Source organism: Lolium perenne, chromosome 5 (assembly GCF_019359855.2).
Source record: "Lolium perenne isolate Kyuss_39 chromosome 5, Kyuss_2.0, whole genome shotgun sequence".
Classification (NCBI taxonomy): Eukaryota; Viridiplantae; Streptophyta; class Magnoliopsida; order Poales; family Poaceae; genus Lolium; species Lolium perenne.
Window position 1 is genome coordinate 261,585,016 of NC_067248.2, and position 17,574 is coordinate 261,602,589.

A 17,574-nucleotide genomic window follows, 5' to 3' on the forward strand; every position below is an offset into this window, starting at 1 on the left:
ACTAACATAGCATGCACACTGTCACCTTCATGCATATGTAGGAGGAATAGATCACATCAATATTATCATAGCAATAGTTAACTTCGCAATCTACAAGAGATCATGATCATAGCATAAACCAAGTACTAACACGGTGCACACACTGTCACCTTTACACACGTGCAGGAGGAATAGAACTACTTTAATAACTTTGCTAGAGTAGCACATAGATAAATTGTGATACAAACTCATATGAATCTCAATCATGTAAAGCAGCTCATGAGATCATTGTATTGAGGTACATGGGAGAGAGATGAACCACATAGCTACCGGTACAGCCCCGAGCCTCGATGGAGAACTACTCCCTCCTCATGGGAGCAGCAGTGGTGATGAAGATGGCGGTGGAGATGGCAGCGGTGTCGATGGAGAAGCCTTCCGGGGGCACTTCCCCGCTCCGGCAGCGTGCCGGAACAGAGACTCCTGTCCCCCAGATCTTGGCTTCGCGATGGCGGCGGCTCTGGAAGGTTTCTGTGGGTTTCGTCCAACGCATCAGGGTTTTCGATCCAGGGGCATTATATAGGCGAAGAGGCGGCGCCAGAGGGTCGAAGGGGCGACCACACCATATGGTGGCGCGGCCAGGGCCTGGGCCGCGCCGGCCTATGGTCTGGGGGCCCAGTGCCCCCCCTCTGGTCCTTCTCGTGTGTTCTGGATGGTTCCGGTGAAAATAGGAACCTGGGCGTTGATTTCGTCCGATTCCGAGAATATTTCGTTACTAGGATTTCTGAAACCAAAAACAGCAGAAAACAGGAACTGGCACTTCGGCATCTTGTTAATAGGTTAGTTCCAGAAAATGCACGAATATGACATAAAGTGTGCATAAAACATGTAGATAACATCAATAATGTGGCATGGAACATAAGAAATTATCGATACGTCGGAGACGTATCAGCATCCCCAAGCTTAGTTCTGCTCGTCCCGAGCAGGTAAAACGATAACACAGATAATTTCGGGAGTGACATGCCATCATAATCTTGATCATACTATTTGTAAAGCATATGTAGTGAATGCAGCGATCAAAACAATGTATATGACATGAGTAAACAAGTGAATCATATAGCAAAGACTTTTCATGAATAGCACTTCAAGATAAGCATCAATAAGTCTTGCATAAGAGTTAACTCATAAAGCAATAATTCAAAGTAAAGGTATTGAAGCAACACAAAAGAAGATTAAGTTTCAGCGGTTGCTTTCAACTTGTAACATGTATATCTCATGGATATTGTCAACATAGAGTAATATAATAAGTGCAATAAGCAAATATGTAGGAATCAATGCATAGTTCACACAAGTGTTTGCTTCTTGAGGTGGAGAGAAATAGGTGAACTGACTCAACATTGAAAGTAAAAGAATGGTCCTCCATAGAGGAAAAGCATCGATTGCTATATTTGTGCTAGAGCTTTGATTTTGAAAACATGAAACAATTTTGTCAACGGTAGTAATAAAGCATATGCATCATGTAAATTATATCTTATAAGTTGCAAGCCTCATGCATAGTGTACTAATAGTGCCCGCACCTTGTCCTAATTAGCTTGGACTACCGGATCATCACAATGCACTGTTTTAACCAAGTGTCACAAAGGGGTACCTCTATGCCGCCTGTACAAAGGTCTAAGGAGAAAGCTCGCATTGGATTTCTCGCTATTGATTATTCTTCAACTTAGACATCCGTACCGGGACAACATAGACAACAGATAATGGACTCCTCTTTTATGCATAAGCATGTAACAACGATTAATAATTTTCTCATTTGAGATTGAGGATATATGTCCAAAACTGAAACTTCCACCATGGATCATGGCTTTAGTTAGCGGCCCAATGATCTTCTCTAACATTATGCATGCTTAACCATAAGGTGGTAGATCTCTCTTACTTCAGACAAGACGGACATGCATAGCAACTCACATGAAATTCAACAATGAATAATTGATGGCGTCCCCAGTGAACATGGTTATCGCACAACAAGCAACTTAATAAGAGATAAATTGCATAATTACATATTCAATACCACAATAGTTTTGAAGCTATTTGTCCCATGAGCTATATATTGCAAAGGTGAATGATGGAATTTTAAAGGTAGCACTCAAGCAATTTACTTTGGAATGGCGGAAAATACCATGTAGTAGGTAGGTATAGTGGACACAAATGGCATAGTGGTTGGCTCAAGTATTTTGGATGCATGAGAAGTATTCCCTCTCGATACAAGGTTTAGGCTAGCAAGGCTTATTTGAAACAAACACAAGGATGAACCGGTGCAGCAAAACTCACATAAAAGACATATTGAAAACATTATAAGACTCTACACCGTCTTCCTTGTTGTTCAAACTCAATACTAGAAATTATCTAGACCTTAGAGAAACCAAATATGCAAACCAAATTTTAGCATGCTCTATGTATTTCTTCATTAATGGGTGCAAAGCATATGATGCAAGAGCTTAAACATGAGCACAACAATTGCCAAGTATCACATTACCCAAGACATTAATAGCAATTACTACATGTATCATTTTTCAATTCCAACCATATAACAATTTAACGAAGGAGAAACTTCGCCATGAATACTATGAGTAGAAACCAAGGACATACTTGTCCATATGCTACAGCGGAGCGTGTCTCTCTCCCATAAAGTGAATGCTAGGATCCATTTTATTCAAACAAAACAAAAAACAAAAACAAACCGACGCTCCAAGCAAAGCACATAAGATGTGATGGAATAAAAATATAGTTTCAGGGGAGGAACCTGATAATGTTGTCGATGAAGAAGGGGATGCCTTGGGCATCCCCAAGCTTAGACGCTTGAGTCTTCTTAATATATGTAGGGGTGAACCACCGGGGCATCCCCAAGCTTAGAGCTTTCACTCTCCTTGATCATGTTGCATCATACTCCTCTCTTGATCCTTGAAAACTTCCTCCACACCAAACTCGAAACAACTCATTAGAGGGTTAGTGCACAATAAAAATTAACATATTCAGAGGTGACACAATCATTCTTAACACTTCTGGACATTGCATAATGCTACTGGACATTAGTGGATCAAAGAAATTCATCCAACATAGCAAAAGAGGCAATGCGAAATAAAAGGCAGAATCTGTCAAAACAGAACAGTTTGTATTGACGAATTTTAAAATGGAACCAGACTTGCTCAAATGAAAATGCTCAAATTGAATGAAAGTTGCGTACATATCTGAGGATCACGCACGTAAATTGGCTTAATTTTCTGAGCTACCTACAGGGAGGTAGACCCAGATTCGTGACAGCAAAGAAATCTGGAACTGTGCAGTAATCCAAATCTAGTACTTACTTTACTATCAAAGACTTTACTTGGCACAACAAAATACAAAACTAAGATAAGGAGAGGTTTCTACAGTAGTAAACAACTTCCAAGACACAAATATAAAACAAAGTACTGTAGCAAAATAACACATGGGTTATCTCCCAAGAAGTTCTTTTCTTTATAGCCATTAAGATGGGCTCAGCAGTTTTAATGATGCACTCGCAAGAAATAGTATTTGAAGCAAAAGAGAGCATCAAGAGGCAAATTCAAAACACATTTAAGTCTAACATGCTTCCTATGCATAGGAATCTTGTAAATAAACAAGTTCATGAAGAGCAAAGTAACAAGCATAGGAAGATAAAACAAGCATAGCTTCAAAAATTTCAGCACATAGAGAGGCATTTTAGTAACATGAAAATTTCTACAACCATATTTTCCTCTCTCATAATAACTTTCAGTAGTATCATGAGCAAACTCAACAATATAAATATCACATAAAGCATTCTTATCATGAGTCTCATGCATAAAATTATTACTACCCACATAAGCATAATCAATTTTATTAGTTGTAGTGGGTGCAAATTCAACAAAGTAGCCATCATTATTATTCTCATCATCAAATATAGGAGGCATATTATAATCATAATCAATTTCATCCTCCATAACAGGTGGTAACAAAAGACTACTATCATTATAATCATCATAAATAGGAGGCAAAGTATCATCAAAGTAAATTTCCTCCTCAATGCTTGGGGGACTAAAAAGATCATGCTCATCAAAACCAGCTTCCCCAAGCTTAGAATTTTCCATATCATTAGCAACAATGGTATTCAAAGTGTTCATACTAACATGTTCCATGGGTTTTTTAATTTTCGGATCAAACCATCCATGTCTTAACTCAGGAAATAGAATAAAAAGCTCATTGTTGTCCATTATGCCAAACTAGTGTAAACAAGAAACAAAAAGATGCAATTGCAGGATCTAAAGGAAATAGCTTCAAGTACTTACAACGGCGAAAATAGCTTAGTAGCCGAGGTCCGGAGTGTGAGTACCTTTTACCTTTCCTCCCCGGCAACGGCGCCAGAAAATAGCTTGATGTCTACGTTCCCCCTCCTTTCCTGTAGACAGTGTTGGGCCTCCAAGAGCAGAGGTTTGTAGAACAGCAGCAAGTTTTCCCTTAAGTGGATCACCCAAGGTTTATCGAACTCAGGGAGGAAGAGGTCAAAGATATCCCTCTCATGCAACCCTGCAACCACAAAGCAAGAAGTCTCTTGTGTCCCCAACACACCTAATAGGTGCACTAGTTCGGCGAAGAGATAGTGAAATACAGGTGGTATGAATAAGTATGAGTAGTAGCAACGGTGCCAGAAAATAGCTTGCTGGCGTGTAGTTGATGGTGGTAGTATTGCAGCAGTAGTAACGCAGTAAAATAGTAAACAAGCAGCGATAGCAGTATTTAGGAACAAGGCCTAGGGATTACACTTTCACTAGTGGACACTCTCAACATTGATCACATAACAGAATAGATAAATGCATACTCTACACTTTTGTTGGATGATGAACACATTGCGTAGGATTACACGAACCCTCAATGCCGGAGTTAACAAGCTCCACAATAATGCTCATGTTTAAGTAACCTTATAGTGTAAGATAGATCAATAGACTAAACCAAGTACTAACATAGCATGCACACTGTCACCTTCATGCATATGTAGGAGGAATAGATCACATCAATATTATCATAGCAATAGTTAACTTCGCAATCTACAAGAGATCATGATCATAGCATAAACCAAGTACTAACACGGTGCACACACTGTCACCTTTACACACGTGCAGGAGGAATAGAACTACTTTAATAACTTTGCTAGAGTAGCACATAGATAAATTGTGATACAAACTCATATGAATCTCAATCATGTAAAGCAGCTCATGAGATCATTGTATTGAGGTACATGGGAGAGAGATGAACCACATAGCTACCGGTACAGCCCCGAGCCTTGATGGAGAACTACTCCCTCCTCATGGGAGCAGCAGTGGTGATGAAGATGGCGGTGGAGATGGCAGCGGTGTCGATGGAGAAGCCTTCCGGGGGCACTTCCCCGCTCCGGCAGCGTGCCGGAACAGAGACTCCTGTCCCCCAGATCTTGGCTTCGCGATGGCGGCGGCTCTGGAAGGTTTCTGTGGGTTTCGTCCAACGCATCAGGGTTTTCGATCCAGGGGCATTATATAGGCGAAGAGGCGGCGCCAGAGGGTCGAAGGGGCGACCACACCATATGGCGGCGTGGCCAGGGCCTGGGCCGCGCCGGCCTATGGTCTGGGGGCCCAGTGCCCCCCCTCTGGTCCTTCTCGTGTGTTCTGGATGCTTCCGGTGAAAATAGGAACCTGGGCGTTGATTTCGTCCGATTCCGAGAATATTTCGTTACTAGGATTTCTGAAACCAAAAACAGCAGAAAACAGGAACTGGCACTTCGGCATCTTGTTAATAGGTTAGTTCCAGAAAATGCACGAATATGACATAAAGTGTGCATAAAACATGTAGATAACATCAATAATGTGGCATGGAACATAAGAAATTATCGATACGTCGGAGACGTATCATCAGGCCGCCGTCCGTCGAGGTGGGCCATGCCGCCATCGCATGGGGCGGCAGGGTGACGTGGAGGATGCCTCCACACCCGGTGGAGGCAGGGCCCGGCAGATTCGGCCGGCCGACATGTGCTGCTGACACTGACTAAAGAGCTGCTGACACTGACTAAAGAGCTGACTGCACTGATTTAAAGGTCTGCTGAAACTGTCGGAGTTTCCCGCTCGATACAGGAAATTAACCACCGAAAGCGGCCTATATGCGTAGGAATTCTGTGCTGATACAGCAATTAGAGCACCGACAGCCGATACCAATAATTCTGCACTAATTTTTTGGTACTGTTCACACTAATTGAAGGCTATATAAGTCGGCTTCCCCGCATAGAAATCGAAGCAGCAGGATCGAGTTTGCCTTCTCCGCGTCTCTGTTTCGTGCGCAAAATATTGGAGTGAGTATGAGTGTGCCTTGTTCGGACCAGGATTTTAGGCCGATGAAGGGGAAGAATGCAAGCTTGCCACCGGGGGTGAGAGCAGAGAGGTGTTGGTGCGGCCGCCTTGCGAAGGTGAAGGAGGTGGTTGATTTTTCTGATAAGTTCGGCATGAAATATTTCATGTGCGCGAGCTATGATCGTGATCCACCCAGGCAAACAAGTTCATCGTCCTCGAGGCCTGCGGTATGTTCTAACAGCATGATTAAAAAAATTAATTGTATGTCATTAATTTTTGTTTATTAACCGTATTATTTGTGTTGTAGTCTCCCCCGCCCCTTTGCATGTGGTTTCACTGGATAGACCAGGAGCAGCCGGAGTGGGCACGCCGCGAGGTGGAGGAGAAACAACGGCGTGCATGGGCAATGTTCCATGAGGAGGAGCGTTTCGAAAAGGCTATTGCTAATGATAAAGCAGAAAGAAAGAGACAGATACAAAAATTAAGGGCAGAGCAAGCTCGAAATCGCGAGGTAAATCAGAAGCGGATGGATGATGAGGCTGCACGTAGGTATGCAGAGGAAGAGGTGCGCAGGGAGGCCCGTGAAGCGGAAAGAAAGAGATTAAGAGAAAGGGCTGCTGAGGCGCAGGCAGCAGAAGAACGCGGCGACAAGACTGGAAAATGGTCACGCTGGACGCCGGGCAAATAGAGTGATCTGTTATAGTAACTACGTATTTTAAATTATGTTTTACTTTCGCGTTGTATCTTAAATTTTGTTGTAGTGATTAGCCGTATTTTAATTTAAGTTATATTTCCAACTTTATTTCCGCAGATGTATTAATAATAAATGTTGATTTCCCGGAAAAAGTTCGCGTGTAAATTTTCCCGCCTAAAGTTCCCGCCTTATTTTTTCCCGCCAAAATTTCGCGCCATGAATTCCCGCCAAGATTTCCCGCCTTTTCTCTGAGCCGCGTGCTATAAAACCCCTCCCCGGGCATTCATTTGTTGTACACAATCTTAGTCGCCAGAAGATGGCTCCTCGTGGAGATCGTAGTTTTACTGCACGTATGGCTGCTCCTCTTATCTCCTCTGCTACTTCAGTTATGAGTGCCAATAACATAGAAAATGTCGAAGATCTGGTCACGAATGTGAATCTTCTCGTTGAGGTAGGCAAGCTTTTTTCTAAGCACGCAGGTATGCCTGGCCGAACTCCGGTGGAATTACGACAAGAGCTTCTTAGGTTGCAAGCAAGGTTTGAGAAGAAGAAACCGAAGGATGAGAAGGAACAAGAAGAATTTCTAAGGTTTCCATATACATGGGCTTCCTCGACGGAGGATGACGAAGAAGTCTTCACGCCGAGGAGTCTTGCTAAGAGCAATGAATATTTCAAGGGAAAAAGCGCTGCATCCGCTTGCGTTGACTCGGACGATGATTTTATGCCACCGAGTAAGAAGGGAAAGGCTAGTTCATCATCGAAGAGCAAGAAGAAGGGAAAAAAGTGAAGCTTATAATGTTACTCGTAGCGTTTATTTTAAGTTGTGGTGTTGGTATTGCCGATGTATCTTTATTTTGGTAGTAACTTAATTTTATGTTGAATTTTTTGCATGTTGATGTATCTTATTTTGAAGTACCTGTTGAATTATTATGCGAAATCATTGAATTTTTTGCATGTTCATGTATCTTATTTTGAAAAACTGGTTGAATAATTATTCAAAATTATAGAAATATGTCTCATACATAGTTCATACATAGATAGAAATAATAGTAATTATTGGAGTTAATTTAGAAATCAAACTTATTGGAACTAATATTAATATGTCTCCGAGATACATAGAAAAATGTCTCATACATAGATAAATATATGATACATAGAAGTAAGGTCCATTTGTATCATTCCTGTCGACGACGACGACGTTGCTGCCGTGGCCTTGGACCGGAAGGCGACAACCGGGGACGAGGGGGATGAGGTGGACGCAAACCTCGGCCATACTGATTTTCCTTATCCTCTGTACGTGTCTCATCTGCTGGCGATGGAGTCTGAAATATGTATGGAGATTCCAGATTTGGGGGAATCAAACTGGCATCTGTGCCGAAAATAGCACCTCCAAAGAATTCTTCAACTATCCCGGTAACATCATTGCGAGGTTGTTGGGAAGTGCTGCTGTAGTATTGTGGTTGCTGTGTCATATCGGGCCATGTCGGGATTAAAGATTCCTGCGTATTGAATGGCTCTGTCAGAAACATGCATGCAATAATCATGTATGTAATTAACATGAATTAACCTGTGTTGGGTATTGCGATTGCATGTGGTCACGACCACGCAGTGGAGGCATATTGTGGCCTAAACCAGCTCCCATGTTGGACCACGTAGGGTCAACAGATTCCTGCGAACGTAAACGACATGTTATTAGTAGGCATGTAAATAATCACGTGTTGGTAGGTAATTATTAAACATGGATATCCTAAAAGCTTGGGCTTGTTGCAACTGCATTCACACGTGTTGGGGCCGAGTTGAACAACTTGCTTTCTCGATCCTCTAAGGTGGCCTTTCACATACTTGGCTCGTACGTGGATTTCCCACTTATTATTAAGTGCATCAATTTGACGAAACCCATGACTTTTGGATTTTTCAGCTTTCTCATCCAAATGTCGTTGCATCTTTTCAGACCATTGCTTGTTCATCACATACCGTGTGTTTGCGACCTGCACTCTGTCTGCAAAGTATGACAGAGTCCGGTTCCAAGTTTCAGTAATCAGGGCTGTGATAGGGAGGGCTCGCACACCTTTCAGCACGCCATTGTAAACCTCTGACATGTTGCTGGTCATTATACCGTACCGAGCCCCTGAGTCGTGAGCTTGCGCCCACTTACGTAAATCGGGGCAGTTCTGATTAATCCATGTACTCAAATTTATTTCAGTCCTCCGGCCCCTCCGGTCTTCTCTCGGCGGCAAGGCAGCACTCTCGATTTCTTTGTTGATTCCAGCCCAAATAGCATTTATCTTCGCCTCAGTCTTCTGCATGCACATCCTCTTAAATAGCTTGAACCAGTCCTTGTTCTTGAACTTTGAGTAAAAATTGGCAGCCAGGTGCCTCATGCACCACCTTGTCTCCAGGTCGGGCCACCCCCAGAGAGGGTCCGATGAATTCTTGATTATTTCGAGAGCGCTCAAAAGGCATGTGTTGCGATCTGATATGATGCAAACATCGGGCCGATCTATCACGACTCCCATCTTCAAGCAGCTGAGGAACCATAACCAGCTATCTTTGTTTTCACTCTCGACAAGTGCATAGGCAATAGGCAAGAGCTGATTATTTGCGTCAGCTGCGATCGCCACCAAGAGTGTGCCCTTGTACTTTCCTGTGAGAAAGGTACCATCTATTGACAGCACAGGGCGGCAGTGATGGAATGCACGTATAGTCTGGGGGAATGCCCAGAATAAACGATCAAGGATTTCTTGGTTTTCCTCCAGAGGGTGTTGACGAACTCTCCTGACCACTTGAGTCCCCTGGTTAGTTGCTGCTATCTGATGGAGTAGTCTCGGGGCAAGATCATATGCCTTTTCATAGGTGCCATACAATCTCTGGAAAATCTCCTCCTTCGCCCGCCTTGCCTTACTAAAGCTGACCGGGAAGTCAATCAGATCTTCCGCGGTTTTTTGCAGCTTCTTTGTACCAAGGGTTATATCTTCTTCCACCGCCACTTGCATGATATGTGATACATATTTTGCAGTGACGTTGCGGTGCTTGTCGAGAGACCCCAATTGCTCGCAGCTATGGGGTTCTATTTTTGAGATATGCCATGGCTGACATACCCCAGGGCTCACCCGAGCGATAACTCTCCCCCTGCAACCCTCCTCATTCAATTTGACGCATATGACTTTCAGCTGCCTTCGATCAGACTGCTTCACTCTGTGTTGCCGAGATATGGCCAACGCATACCTCTTGATTGCTTGGTCAGCCGAGTCCTTGTCTGGGAAAGTTTGCCCAACCTGAAGACTGTCTTCCCCTAGGCCTGGAACAGAGTGGAATTCATTGCTGATGGTCATTGTTTTTAAGAACTCAGGGTCCATTGGTGCCGCAACCGCCCTCCGGGAAGGACCGGCACCTTCTTCGTCCGAGGAGGATTCAGACGAAGAAGAACGAGCGTCATCGTCCAATGCCTCCGGCAGTCCCTCCACACGCTCGCTAATATCAACGAACGCGGACCAGTATCCTGGCTCGGCAGCAAACTGGGCGACCATCTGCTCCGATGGGCCGGTGCTATGGCCTGCAGTCAGTGCCGCTTGCTCTGATTGGCCTATCATGCCTGCTGCAGTCAGGGCCAAATGGTCCGATTGAACGGTGCTCGGTCCTGTGATGATGGCCATCTCCTCTTCACCAGCGCCGGTACTGCTTCCGGCACCATCATCACCTGATATAAACTGAACGTACACCATGGGCTCTCCGTACATAGCAGCACCAGGTGTGCTTGCAAACCTCATGTACGTACCCCAATTTCTATCACTCTTTACCTCCCGCAAACCCCAACGTGCAGGTGTCCCATCATTCCCTCCTACGACAATGAGAGCCTCAACGGTCATCTTCTTCACACGCATGGCGCGCCCAAACTGTGCTCGGATGCATCTTCTAACATCCAAAAATTCTCTATTGACCATATCTGTCACTACAACTTTCATCGAGTCGCAGCGCGACACATCGACACCAGAAAATTCATCGCGTACGACGTCTCCATAAAATACTAACACAGTTTCCATCGTACCTACCGCACAACCATATTTTTAAAATTATATTAGATTACAACATAATAATATTTAACATGTGATTAACATTTTTAAATAATCATAACACAACAGCATCTTTAATATTTATAACAACATTCCATAATAATTGTATTACAAGCCTACCGCTCACTCATTCCATAATAAATTTAACACCAAACATAACACGAGACTATTTTTTAATAAGCGACAAATTTTAATACTACAAACTAAAATTAAAATAAGTACGGATGGATTTTACTACCTCTACTTCAGCCCGTGCGCTCCACTTCTAATTATATCTTAAAATACAAGTTCAACATATTTAGTTGGAACATTAATATTTCAGCACCGTAATATTATATGTCTATTTTAACATGGATCTTGAATGGACCATTATTTGCTAGAGGAAAACGCACCGGTGGTCATACAACTAATCTGAGATGAGCAGATTGGTCACTCATCTCTCGAAACGTGCGAAACGAGCACAAAACTTTCACATGATGAGCGGTTTGGTCACGAACCGGGTTTGGCGCGGTTTTTCTTGTCGACGTGGCGTGCAGGTGTGTCCAGGTCGAGCAGGCGCTGCGTAGGTTTTGCAAAGACGACCCTGCCATGATTGGTATTCCATTATTCCAGTCCCTGGCCGTTCAATTCTCACACGATCGTTGTCTTGCACAGATGGAGAAGGCCGGAGACCACGATGGGGGCGAGGGTGAGGGTGGTGGAGGTGCGGACAACGGTGGCAGCGGGAGTGGATTCATGGCGGGCGGCTCTGCTCCGATTCCAGCGCGGCCACAACGAAGGGATCTGTGGTGCTCTGCCCCAGTTTACGGTACGTAGTTCATCTGCTGATTTTGGATGGATTTGGGGTTTGCTGGAGGTAGATTACATAGTTTTTAGTTCGATTTCGTAATGTTGGTGACAATTAGGCACAGATTATACACGACTATGTTGTATATCTTCTCTGTTATTATTGTTCTCTGTAAAGCTAGGGTTTTGATGAAATTATTGCTCAACGTAGGCGACGGACATGGTGTGTTTACTGTGGAAGTGCATCACGGTGGTTTTTTCTGTGGATTGGGAAGGAATAGGTGCTATTTAGATGAAAAAGTAGACCACTTTGACTACTGTCACATAGACAATTGGTGCATACAGTTTGTAGATGAGTTTCTGAAGGAGTTGTGCTATAATTATGCTGATCCTACAATTGCCGTATACTGGTTGAAGCCTGGGGATGATATTGGTGGTCACTTGCTGGAGGTGTCCTTTGAGAGACATGCTATAGCAATGGCAGCTGCTTCCCTCGAACACAATCCAATGGTATTATATATCGATCATGTGGGTTTGATAGCTACTCAGAATGTCAAAGATGATGTGTCTTCTTCTGGACATATTATGCCCAAAGTATTCAGTCCAAAGAAAGGTGGTTATGGGAAGAATGAAGAAGAAGAATTTGCTGTATGTGGGTCTGACAGTGATGAAGAAGGAGCGGCAAGATGTGAATATTCAGATTGTGAATCAATAGATGATCCAGACTTCAGTGATTCGGATTATGATTTTGATGATGATGATTGCTTGTTTGATGAGAATGTGGATGTAGCCGTGACAGATGACTTAGTTGGAAAAAAACCTAAACAATATTTTCCCAAAGGTGAGGATGATGTACCAGATGAAGATGAATTACAGAGATTTGATGAGCCAAAATATAATTGCAAGTATTACAACCCTGCAACAGATAAAGACAATCCTATATTCAAGCTAGGAATGGTATTTCCATCAGCAAAGGATTTTAGACAAGCTTTGGCTATGTATGCTGTGAATGAAAGGCACCAGGTGAAGAAAACACGGAACAATAGCACAAGGGTTGAGGCCCAATGCTGTGAAGGTTGTCCTTGGAAGATCATTGCTACTAAAGATAGCAGCTATAATGCATCATTTTCAGTGAAGACATTTATTGATGTGCATGACTGTGAGAGGGTGTGGGATGTAAAGGAGATGACACATCCTTTTCTTACCGATAAATTCATAGAAGAATTTAGGATTAATGAGAAATTGTCGCTGAAAGGATTTGCTGAGAAAGTTCAGATAAAATACAACATGGAACCAAGCAGGTTTAAGTTGGCAAGGGCTAGGCTGGCAGCACTTAAGAAAATCCATGGTGACGAGGTTGCTCAGTGGAGTTATCTCTGGGATTATGGGGAAGAATTGAGGAGAGCAAACCCTGGAACCAGCTATTACCTGAAGAGTGTGGGAAATTCTTTCAGTTGTATGTACATCAGCTTGGATGCAATGAAAAGAGGATGGTTGAGGGGTTGCAGACCCATAATATGCCTTGATGGGACACATATCAAGACAAAGTTTGGTGGCCAGCTACTAACAGCTGTGGGAATTGACCCTAACGATTGTATTTATCCAATTGCAATGGCAATTGTCGAGGTTGAGTGTTATAGCAGTTGGTTGTGGTTTCTGAGCACATTCAAGAATGATCTGAACATTGTTAACACTTCACCATTTACGATCATGAGTGATAAACAGAAGGTTGGTTCGCTATATTTACTTGGTTCATTCATTAACTTGATTTATTGCTTTATTAACTATCAATATTTACTTGTTATATTATCGCAGGGCCTCATCAAAGCAGTCCTTGAATTGTTTCCTGATTCTGAACATAGATTTTGTGTCAGACATCTCCACCAGAACATGAGTCAGCTGCACAAAGGAGAGGTTGTGAAGAATCATGTGTGGGCGTGTGCGAGATCAACTAATGTTGCAAAGTGGACCGAAAACATGGAAAAGTTTAAAGATGAGTGCCCTGAAGCACAAGCATGGCTAGAAGAAATGCCACCAAACACTTGGTGTCGAGCTTTCTTTAGTGATTTTCCTAAATGTGACATTCTCCTCAATAATAGTTGTGAAGTTTTCAACAGGTTTGTTTCTGTATATGTTTTGCCACGTGTCATTATTTAGTTTGGAACCATAGTGTTAGTGATAATATTGGTTCACTGTTTTTGTAGGTGGATATTGGAAGCAAGGGAGCTACCTGTACTATCAATGCTTGAAAGAATTATTTGCCAGATTATGACAAGGAATTATGAGAAGGAGAAAGAAGGAAGAGAAACTTGGATTGGACTCATCTGCCCAAAGATAAAGAAAAAGTTAGATAAAAATTCAGATTTAGCAGCACTGTACACACCAAAACCAGCAGGAGCTAGAGTTTTTAAGGTGGGGAGCAGCCCCAAGACAATTTACATTGTTGAACTAAATCTTAGGAGCTGTACTTGCAAGAGGTGGCAACTCACAGGCATTCCTTGTGCTCACGCCATTGCATGCCTGAGGCATGAAAAGATCAAGCTAGAGAAGCTGGTTGTTGACTGTTATTCAATACAAACATTCATGAAAGCTTATGGAACACATGTGAGACCAGTCAGGGATAGAAAAGAGTGGAAAAAGCTCAATGGACCAGAAGTGAAGCCTCCATATTATGAAAAGGTTGTTGGCAGGCCAAGGAAAAATAGAAGAAAGGCACCAGAAGAAAAGCAAAATGGCACCAAATTGAGCAAAGCAGGAGTTCAGATGCACTGTAGTTACTGCGGAGAAGCAGATCACAATAAGGCAGGTTGTGAACTGTTGGAGGCTGATGAAGCAACTCAATAGGGAGATGCAGCAGCTACCACACGAAAATCTACAAGAAAGAGAAAGAAAACTGCCAAGGCACAACAGAACGAAGAGGAGAATGTAGAGGAGAATGTAGATTCAGTACAAAAACCAACTAGACAGAAGAGAAGGACATGTTATGAAAAAGTTAGTCAACAAAATCCAACTAGAGAACCTACTATTATTGATGAACATGGAGATGCAGATGTTCCTGCTATTAGAGAGGTAATTTCCAGCCGTTCCCTCATAGTTTTTCATTTTTTTTCAAATTATAGCTAATATGAACACATTCTGTGTAGCACATTGTACATGTTGACTTGGACCCAGCTCGTGATCCTACTAACCTGCAAGACTCCATGGTTTCTATTCTTGCTAATGAGGTATTGTCAATGATATTTTTGCTATTTTGCTAGTCTAGAAACTTCCAGAAGTTAATTGCAATGTTTTTCTGGCAGGAACCCTTGGTTGTGATCACTGACTATGAACCAATTCCAGAAGAATCAACTTTTGTAGCAGAACACAGAGAATCTATCCCTGTCAGAGCAGGACTTAATACTGCAACATCAGCTGGCTATGCAATCTTAAGAGGAAAACAGAAAACCAGAGGCAAAGTGAGAAGAGATGTTCCCAAAAGAAGTGCGCAAGCTGACATTATTGGAGCTGCTACAAGAGGAAGAAGAGGAAGAGGGAGAGGATCAACAAGTGGAGGAAGAGGGAGAGGAGTAACGGAGACATCGGCCATACCAAAAAGAGGACAAGGAAGAGGAGAATGGCTGCTATTTGGCGATGATCAGGCTAGTACTAGCCAACAAGCACAACTAGATGAGCAAATAGTGCTTGAAAGCACCCAGGAGCCACCAACTATGTAGTTGTTACAGAAATTATATCCAATCTTTTGTTAGTACATCCTATTTGTGCAAAACTTCTGTTAACTGTCATGATTCAGCTAGAAATTGCAATGTTCTGGATGTTTTCTTGTTATACCCGGTGTCGGCAGATTTATGAAAAGATCCTTGTTATTTTCCCCACAGCTGCCATGCCCCTACTCCCTTCTCACGTGCACCACACGTGTGTTATTTCCCGCCGAAACACCCACCCAGACGCCACGTCGACAAGAAAACCGCGTCGGACCTGGTTCGTGACCAAACCGCTCATCATGTGAAAGTTTTGTGCTCGTTTCGCACGTTTTGAGAGATGAGTGACCAATCCGCTCATCTCAGATTAGTTGTGTGACCACCGGTGCGTTTTCCTCTATTTGCTACTAATGTTCACCATGCTAGCTTGTACGTAGCACATAAAATCATAGTCTCTATACTCTGCATATCGCGTACAAAAAATATAAATTCTATACAGCACATTTAATTAGCTATCTACGGCTTAATTACATGTTGCCCTGCATGCAGCATTAACTACTAATATATTAACATGCATGCTATTTTTTCACTTGAAAAACCGTGTGCATGCAGCATCGATTGGTCATGCAGTGCATGCAAACTTTAACAGCTCACCCGAAATTAATGTGAAGAGATAACGAGGCCGCATACCACGGGCAGACTAGGGAAGTTTATTCCGGGAAACACACGCTAATTATTACTGCAGAGAGTTAATTTAGGGGTAAATTCGTCCACAGCTACCGAACCAAATTTCTCCTTAATCCGAGTGCAAAAATATATACGCCCTATGCTGTGAGATGGAGGGAGTACTCAATAATATGCCGTACTAATATTTTCATCCTACCTATGCACGCAACTACGGAACATGCACCACTTAAACTAATTACACTACACAAATAATAAGATTCTAACTACGTAAATAAATACAACATGCTAGCTTCTTGTAATCCTTACCTTGAGCAAAGACGGAATCAACCAGGCTCCACTCAATCAACAGACATAAACTAACTGAGTAAGAGACATTAACGACGCACAGCAACAGACATCAACTAAGTGAGCAGAGACTGAGTGTGTTCACAGTGAGAGCGAGAGCGAGAGCGAGTAACGTACTTCTTTATATAGAATCGGCTCAGCAGCAATCAGAGCGAAAGCAGCAAAGCAGCAATTTACAACAGTTTCGCAGCAATCACACCGAAAGCCAAAATTTGCAACAGTTCAAAGCACTCTGATTAGCAGCTTTTTTACAGCAAAGTGCGTGCATGTCGGCAGATTCGCGCCGCGCGTGGTCGATCATTGCATGAAACGGGCGGGCAGATTCCCGTGTCACCAGCTTTAGTCAGTGTCACGTCGGAGCTGGTCGGCAGATTCCCGTGGTCGATCATTGCATGATATCAGTCTCCTCGCGCCGACGACGCGCGTGCTGCATGGCGGGACCTGCCTCCACACTCGATGGCGGCACGCTCGACGTGGACCTGCCGCCCCTGCGTCCAGCGGCATGGCCCACCGGACCAAACGGCGAGCTGACGGCGAGGCGGCCTCGGTAACGTGCTGCCAGGCACGTCGGCGGCGGGCCCCTGCCGCCCCTCGCTCCGGCGGCAACCGCCACGTGTCGGCTGGGGGCGCTGCCGCCACACCAGAGGGGGTCCTTTTTGTCAATTTGCTTCAGAGGTGGTCCTTTTTGTCAATGAATTGGGGCAGGTGGTCTCTTTTGGCAAAATTTCCATGCAAGCGGGGGCCGGCCGGCCGGCCGGTAGCGAGGCAGACACGCCGGTGAACGTGGGCCCTCGCGTTTCCGCCGCGGTCGCCGTCTCTGTCTGCGGCTCACCCGTGCGCGCGGTCGTGCCATGCCCATGCATGATCGAGGACCCCGTCAGCACCGGCTGGCCGTTGCTGTTGCGTTATCGGTGCCGGAGTCGACGACCGCCGTCCAAGTCCAACCGGCA